This window comes from Nanorana parkeri, unplaced genomic scaffold (genome assembly GCF_000935625.1).
Source record: "Nanorana parkeri isolate BGI_ZX_2015 unplaced genomic scaffold, ASM93562v1 scaffold1936, whole genome shotgun sequence".
NCBI lineage: Eukaryota > Metazoa > Chordata > Amphibia > Anura > Dicroglossidae > Nanorana > Nanorana parkeri.
This window is the reverse complement of record NW_017308204.1, coordinates 236,694-244,685: the sequence shown is the minus strand read 5'-3', so window position 1 is coordinate 244,685 and position 7,992 is coordinate 236,694. Positions and strand designations below refer to the sequence as shown.

At 39.2% G+C, this 7,992-nt stretch overlaps 1 protein-coding gene across 1 annotated transcript in view; it reads right to left on the bottom strand.

Annotated features, from left to right (window-relative positions):
- Positions 1-2,240, bottom strand: part of OXGR1 (oxoglutarate receptor 1) — an 8,612-nt gene extending 6,372 nt beyond the window's left edge. Inside the window, exon 1 of the mRNA XM_018572094.1 lies at positions 2,070-2,240. The gene's annotated coding sequence lies outside the window, so the exon portion shown is untranslated. The remainder of the gene's footprint in view (positions 1-2,069) is intronic.
- Between the last annotated feature and the right edge of the window lie 5,752 nt (positions 2,241-7,992).

Here is a 7,992-nt window from a genome sequence, read left to right as displayed (position 1 = left end):
TCAGGTGGCAAATACTGTCAGGACAGTCCTGAATATGTGGTTTATAATAATGTATTACCATGTCTAGTATGTGTTTATTTTGGATTAACAAATCACAAAAAGCCACTCTGCTACTGATTCTCCCAATCCACTGCATCTTCTAGTTTGCTGGTATTTATTATTGCTTGGAGACATATATATATATTTTTATTTTTTTATTTTAAAAAGATGAGGTGGGGAGGCTACATATTTGATTGGAGTAATGAGCTGCTAGCTTTTGTAAGGCATCACAAGTAGCTTTTAATGTAATGTACTTAAATTGAATTTTAATTACATTTTGAATCAAAGTGGATCTAGATTCTCAACTAAAGCTAATCTATTTCACTCCTCCCTCCTGTTTTTAAAAGGAAAATACATTAAATATTACCTAATATTACTGTCAAAAACAATGATTACACTACAATAAGAAATCTCTACAAATCCACCCAATCCATTATTGGATTATTCATTTCTAGTACTTACCACCTGTTATGTATTCATTTTTTGGGGGTTAAAAAATTCCACAATACTAAGCACAGAAACTATTTACATTAGTCCATGCTCAGGTGGAGTTTAAAGTCTAAAACTGGCCCTACACCTTATCTGCAGATTTTCTATGGTCAGATGGAAAAGGTGCAACAGATTCCTCCATCTACACTTAACTGTGTGGATGGAGTAATCTCCACCTGGGCCAATCTGTTGCACTTTTTCCATCTGACCACAGAAAATCTGCAGATAATTGTAAGGTGTATGGGCACATTTACACTAAATAAGCTCACATTCTGTCACCAGTTTTAAATAGTTACCTTACCAGGATGTTTTTTTGGACAAATACTGAAACACGTTTTATATTATTATTATTGTAATGTTCTTGTTGTTACTTTGTTTTACACAATGCCATCCGCATTTATTTTAGACAGTTAAGCCCTACTCCTTAAATATACCAAATGTTAAATTCCCAAACCCTGTTTTTACTGAGGTATCAGGTGTTATTGTTATTTAAAAATGTATTTGTAAGTAAACTTTTTAGAGTGCTGGGCAAAATGTGCCACAAACAAGTGATAGTAGTAGCTAAATGCCTGTGATTTTAAACAAATAAAGCCTTTTGATATATTGGCAAAATTTGTTTTGAATAAAGGTGCAATCATATTTGTGTATATTCAAAATAAGCTTCACATATTACAATTTTAGGCTTGAGGTTTAGTGGCCCTTACGTGGAATATGTGCATTACCCCATCAGTTGCACAGTAATCCTTGCCACAACAGACATTCTGCCATATATAATGTGCTGAAATCATACAATTCTCTAAGCATGCTTTAAATATTTGTAAAGTATCATACTGGGCATATAACTAACATATACCATTACATTAACATATTAGGAGTTACTGCAGAAGGGTAAATATAGGCAATTTGTTTTTAGTTCCACTGATTTTAAGTTTGGTTGGCATTGGAATAAAATACTATTTTTTTTAGTAGGATAAAATAATCAGTCTATTCTATCTATCTATCTATCTATCTATCTATCTATCTATCTATCTATCTATCTATCTATCTATCTACAGCATCTAGACATGTAAATGTAATTTAGTTCTGAATGTAAATTCAAATGAAATTCCGTGAATTCGGACATTCGCATGCATCCAAATGTCCGAATTCCAATGAGGCCGAATGCAAACGAATCAGAACGTTCTTTCGGTACATCCAAATTTCGTTCAAAAGGAAACTAAATCAGACACATGACTGATTTCCGACCAATCAGAAAACCCTGTCCGAAACTAAATCCGAAACTAAAATGAAATTCCTAAAGATCTGAATCATGTAATGAAACAATCTTTGAACCTGAAAGAACAAAAAATCCTAAACAAAACAAAATCTTTGCCGGCTTACATGTCTAACAGCGTCTGTTATATGAAAACTTTCCATAACAATTTTCTTCACATCTCTCATAACTTACACATTTTCTTCACACCTCTGTCATTTTGTTGATTTTCACATCAAATGCAATTTGAGGATCTGAATATTATATAAAGTGATAATATTCCTCTTACCTGCTTTAAAAAAGAGGTCCTAGCAGTTATGGTCACTGTTGCATTAGAATTGCTCATTGGAAAGAGCAGAAGATTGTTCTGTAGACATTATGTTTTAGAAAAAAAATCCTTTGTTAGTTAAAACTGTCTGCTTGGTCCTGTTAGGAGGTGCACAGAGAATGGGCAGATAGGTGTTGCAAACATCAAAACAGCATTAAGTATTGCAAATGAAACTACTGTTTTGCCAGGCTTGGTCCTCCCACTGGTAATCACGTTTTGACGTAGTATTAAAGGAAGCAGGTCTACTTTTAAGGCTTGTTCAGTTAAGGTGTTTTGTTATCCATGGATATTAAACAATCCATTGATTCTAATAGCTCACTACAATGTGTTGCACTGCAATACACTGGAAGTTCTGCATGCTGCATATTTGATATTTTTACCCCCAGCTTTACCCCTCAGCTAGTCAGAGGCTAATAAAAATGCAAAGCAACATATACATGTTAACATGTATGGCAATAAGGATTTAATTAGACTGACTCAAATGACAAAATACATGTCCATGTATTTATTTTACAATTGATAATACAGCAAATGCATGGCATCATGCCTGGACTAAACAGCCTCCAAAGCTGGCAATAGACATTGGTGCCAGTTGGCTGAGCAGGCTGCCTGCCTGCAGACTTATTTTCTTATTAGACAGGCATATAAACATGCAGGCTTGAATTGCCCAAGTGTTCATGCTTATAGAGATGTAAGGAAGAGCATGCCTATAAACCATAAGCACAGGCCTGTCTTTGAAGAAAACAACAAAGAGTGGCCATAGTGATCCAGACTCTGTTTTCTGCATGAGGTGTTTTTTGGGGTCTGAGATAGTCCATAAGCATATGGATCATCAGATGTCTATGACCACCTTAATGTTTCTGTAGTTTACAAATCATAGTCACAATTGTGCATAATGCAAAATATCCTTCACTGGTGATTTGTAAGTCCTAAATATCAAATTAGTTAATCAACAAATGAGATATCATGGCCTATTAACTTTTTATATGATGGAGGCATGTAGTATAAGTCTCTCTTTTATTTTCTCAAAATTCTGCTCTTGAAATGTGCCTAAATAGGGGTGAAGATAGATGATGATGAAAATAGGGGTGAAAAAGTGGCTTTGCTTTTTGAGCAGTTACTTTATTTGGGCAGCTATGGACAATGAAGTATCTCCTTAGGTATAAATATGCAAAGCAAATACCGATTTTGATTATTTTGGCTGATTGCATAGAAGAGCCTACTGAATAAGATATTAGGAAAAGGATTTCCGGTTTCTTTTTCTGAATACACAGGCAACTTCCTGTTGAAGTTAGAATGTTTAAAACTGCATATTAGTAAATGTAATTCTTTAGAGCACACAGTGGCAGAAACAATGCTGGGTGTAGATCATATTTCTTTACAGAAACATCCATAATTGCATTGGAAGTCACTGCACACTGTCCAGGGAGTATCTGCCTGGGTGCACTGCAGCAAAGCGAAATCAGTAGTAAGTAGAAAGTAGTAGAGGCACTCATGGGTTTTGAGCAGGAGTGTTTTTACAAAAAGGAGTTGATTTTGTACACTGCTTCGATAGATCGCATTCCATCTTTGTCAAAGGTTCCTTGAAACGCTGGACAAAATAAACTGTTCCTGTTTGGACATGCATTGCTGCTCAAGACCCATGAGTGCCTCTAATACTTTATATATATTTACATATGAAGTGAAGTTTTTGGTGAAGTTTTTCTTTTGTCAGTGGTCTGTAAGCACAAATGTGTAATAAAATAAGGAAAAGTGTAGAACCCTCTTCTTTCACCCTCTTCCTCCTAATGTCATAATTTCCTTTGTCCCTCTGGGGTCCCTGCTATTTAAATGCTACTCTATTCTGAGATGTCATTCCTTTACTTTGCCATTGCCACATTTAAGTAGCTTAGTACTGTTGTCTACCTGCTGGGGATACAAAGACAGCAAATCCAAGCTATCTAAAATTTTAGACAGCTGCTCATGGCTAATGAGGCTATTGAGAATTTACAGCAATGTGTGTTGCCTACAAAGAAAAAATATTTACATTGTACCTTTTTTTTGGCTTTGAAGCACAGCTTGTGATTCAGTGAGTACATAAGGAAGTTGCAAGCATGTGAATTAATTCTTGTATTAAACAAATTGATCAAAGGAATTTGCTTCACTTTGCTTCACTAATTTGCTTCTCTAAGCGTACTTTTTATACCATGTTACATCAATATTTAGGATGTAACATGAAAATGGTTACATTGCCACCTTCCATTCCCCATACCACAACCACCCCCTCCCCACTTACGTGAATCACATGTTTTTCTGGCCAGTCTGCTGCAGTTTCTTGATCACAGCCGGAACAGAAGGGGAGAGAGGTGAGCACTGACTACCACAGGACCGAGGATCAGGTAAGTATATCTTTTTTAATTTTCCCCCAAGAGCAAAACCCCTTTAGACCACTGATGCGCCAATGCAATGTTCAAAGGGGCATTTCTAGGATCGTAAAAGCAGGGACATTATCGCAGCATCTTTTTTTAATACTGCCGTAAGGGGCTAACATGTCCTTATCTCACAGTATATTTTTTTGTATGAAATGTTCTATTTCTGGAAACATCTATGGTCAATCTGATCCTTGATGTCTCCTCTATGTGCAGCAGATACAGAGTGGGAAGTCACCAACCTGCATTTGAGCCAGTCCAAAGCATCAGCAGACTGAAGCTGAACCCAGTGTTCCAGGGTTAGCACTTGTAGGTTAATTTTCTGCTGAGGAGTTCAGTGAATTGGAATTCACTGATCTCCTCCTCTTGGTTTCCTGACTGCAGAGGTTGAGGTTCCAGACTCTGCTTTCTCTACAGGGAGGCTGGGGCACTGTTCCTGCAGTCAAGAGGGGTGTGGCAGCCTGCAAAGAAGATTGGTGCACTCAGGTTCACCATGCTCATCCTATTCTGCATCCAGATGGAGGAGTTGTTTGGCTTACAGGAGAGGATGGTGAGCGAGCAACCATGAGTAGGGGGGTGCAGGCAGGGAAAGTTTGGGTGGTGAAGGAATGCATACTGAAACCAGAAACACAGGCAGAATGTGCTTGTGCTTAAACCAAAAACAGCAACATGACCTTCAGCTACAGTAAATTACAACTTATGCCATACTGGGGCATCTTGTTAGATAATGGCTAGGTGATCCTGCTAAATACATTTCTTGATATATTTTTCAGTGTTTGTTTGCTGATTGTGTGCTTTTGTTAACAGAGAGATTACTCAGGTAAACTAGTGTGGCTTGGGCATTGTAAAGACTAGCTTCTATGTCAGTAGGAGAACAGAGGTGTGCATCAACATGTGAGCAGTCTATGACAGTGTTTCATTTAACTACTTGAGGACCAGCATGTTAAATCCATTCATTACTAGGCCATTTTTTCATTTTTCCGTGCTGTGAAAGTTTGATGCAACACTGTCCCCAAATTTTATGTCATTTTTGAGACAGAGCTGTTTATGGTGGTATTTACTAACTGATTTTTTTCTGTTATAAAACATAGAAAATAAAAATGCCACGGCATTAAGAAACCCCACAGAAATTACCCCTTTTTGGTAAAGTAGACCTCCAAGGTGATCTGATTTTTTTGCCACTTTTGGAAATGAAGAAACACGCCAGTATTGAGAAGGTTAAAGTATGGAGCTTGGTAATGATGAACTAGATACATTAAATGTACAGGTCTTACACAGAGTGAGGAAGAAGTGAAGGGGTTAATGTACTGGTCACATACAGAGGGAGGATGATGGGGTTAATGTACAGATGTGCTGGACAATGGAAATGAAAGGGTTAGTATACAGGTCAGTTCAGAGACAGAATAGAGAAGGGGTGAAATGGTTACTAATGCTAACATGTTTATTTGCTGCTGCAACTTGTTTTAATCAGGAACTAATGAATTAATGATTCTTGCATTCATTAGTTCTTTCACTCTGGCCTCTGTTGTAAGAGGAAGGGGAGGGCGCGGCAATATAAACATTGCCATGTGATCAATGTGATGGCCAATCACAGTGATAACAAGGAACAGAGCCGGGCCAATTACCCACTAAGCCAGCCACCAACCAGCCATTTATGTACAGTGGGTGGTAGAAAAGTAGGTAATGTGCGCAGTATATGGCAATCTTTTGTTACAGGTGAGTAGTATCCATGCATGACATTAAAGGTAATCCCTCACTCTCACTTCCTCTAGTGGATATCAGGTACTACAGTATCTTAGAGAGGATATGAAAATAATAATTGTGCCTGTAAGTACCCTAAAAGATTAACTTTTTGTCTTTAATGCCTGCTGTAACTAGTGATGTAGGCCAGTGGCGTAACAATAGCCATAGCAGCCCATGCAGCTGCTAAGGGCCCTGGTGTATAGGGGGGCCCAATTCGGTTGATTTGGAAACCTAAACTGTAAGGTCTCAGGATCATCTAGTCGCAAATCCTCTTCTGCACAGTAAGAAGCATTTGCTTCTCTAAACAGTGTAGCTTTATTGCCATCATAAATGCTACAGATTGAAATGAACCCTTTATGCCTAATATAGTGTGTGGTTCTACAGAAAAGGTTTAATTAACTTTTGTATTTTGTATTAAGGTTGAAGAGAAAATGTGTTCAAGAGCAATAATCATTTTATCATAACATAAAATATAATTATGGTTGTTAATATTAGTGGCTACTATAACTTTTAAAACACACAACACTACTCCCTTATAGTGTACTTACTATGCTGACAGCTCTCCTGCTGCATGTCCTTGATACCTACTTCAAGATCATTGACGCATATGGTCACAGCTGACACTGCCAGTCACTATAGAAAGAGTTTGCCAGGGGGAAGGGGCTACGGGGCCCCATAATTTGTAGCTACCCCCCTCATAACTACATCTGCAGTGTGATGTCTTCTAGGACACTGTGCCTCTGTCTGCTGATCTCACAATATTTGGGCTGAGATTTGATGATGTCACTACTGTGCTGCTTGTAAAAGATGTGCTACTGTGCCACTCACTGTTCTCCTTGCTGAAGAGAAGGCTGTACCTGAAGGCCTGCAGTGCAAGGATCCCCCCTGCATCTACTTGATCCATTCTGTGAATCTGCACTTTCTGCAGCCAGGGCCGGATTTACTCTCCCTGCCGCCCCAAGGCCAGGTTTCCGCGATACGCCCCCTGTGCCGCGCCAACCCCCCCTTCCCATCAATGCAGAATGGCAAGCAGATGGCAGGGCGGCGGGGTTAGTTTCAATTTTTTTTTACTGTTTTCTTTCTTTCTTTATTTTTTATCACTTTTTATTTTGTTATTTAATTATTATTTAATTCACCTAACTTTATTGCTATCACACAGAAGAAAACAATCCCCTGTGTGATAGCAAACGAGGTGACAGGTTCTCTTTATTGACCCTGTCACCTCCAATACAGGAGTTCTAGCACAGCACTGTGCTGGAACTCCTGTGACAGGTAAGAGAGGAAGAGAGCAGCTCTCCCCTCTCACTGTCTACACGGAGCGGCAGGGTTAGTTTTAACCCTGCCGCTAACTGCAGTGAGGAGACGGACTCGGCAGCGGAGCACGGAGGACGGAACCAGAGGAGAGAGGTAAGTGCAGGGGGGAGGGGGCTGCAGACTGTTTACATATGATCTCGGCGACATCGCCGAGTTCACATGTAAACGAACAATTGGTTGCCTCACTCTAAATTTAGTCCTGCTTGCACAAAGCAGAATTGAATGTAGAGAGGGCAATTGACCGCCCGACGGCCGGAACTTCTCCACAAGGACACCGCTGCTGCCCCCCTGCGCCCTGCCACCCCGAGGTCGGGCCTCGTTGGCCTTGTGGTAAATCCGGCCCAGACAACACCACTAACAAAATGTCGTACCACAGAAACAGGATACGTAAATTTGGTTCTTTGCAATGTTTACATTCA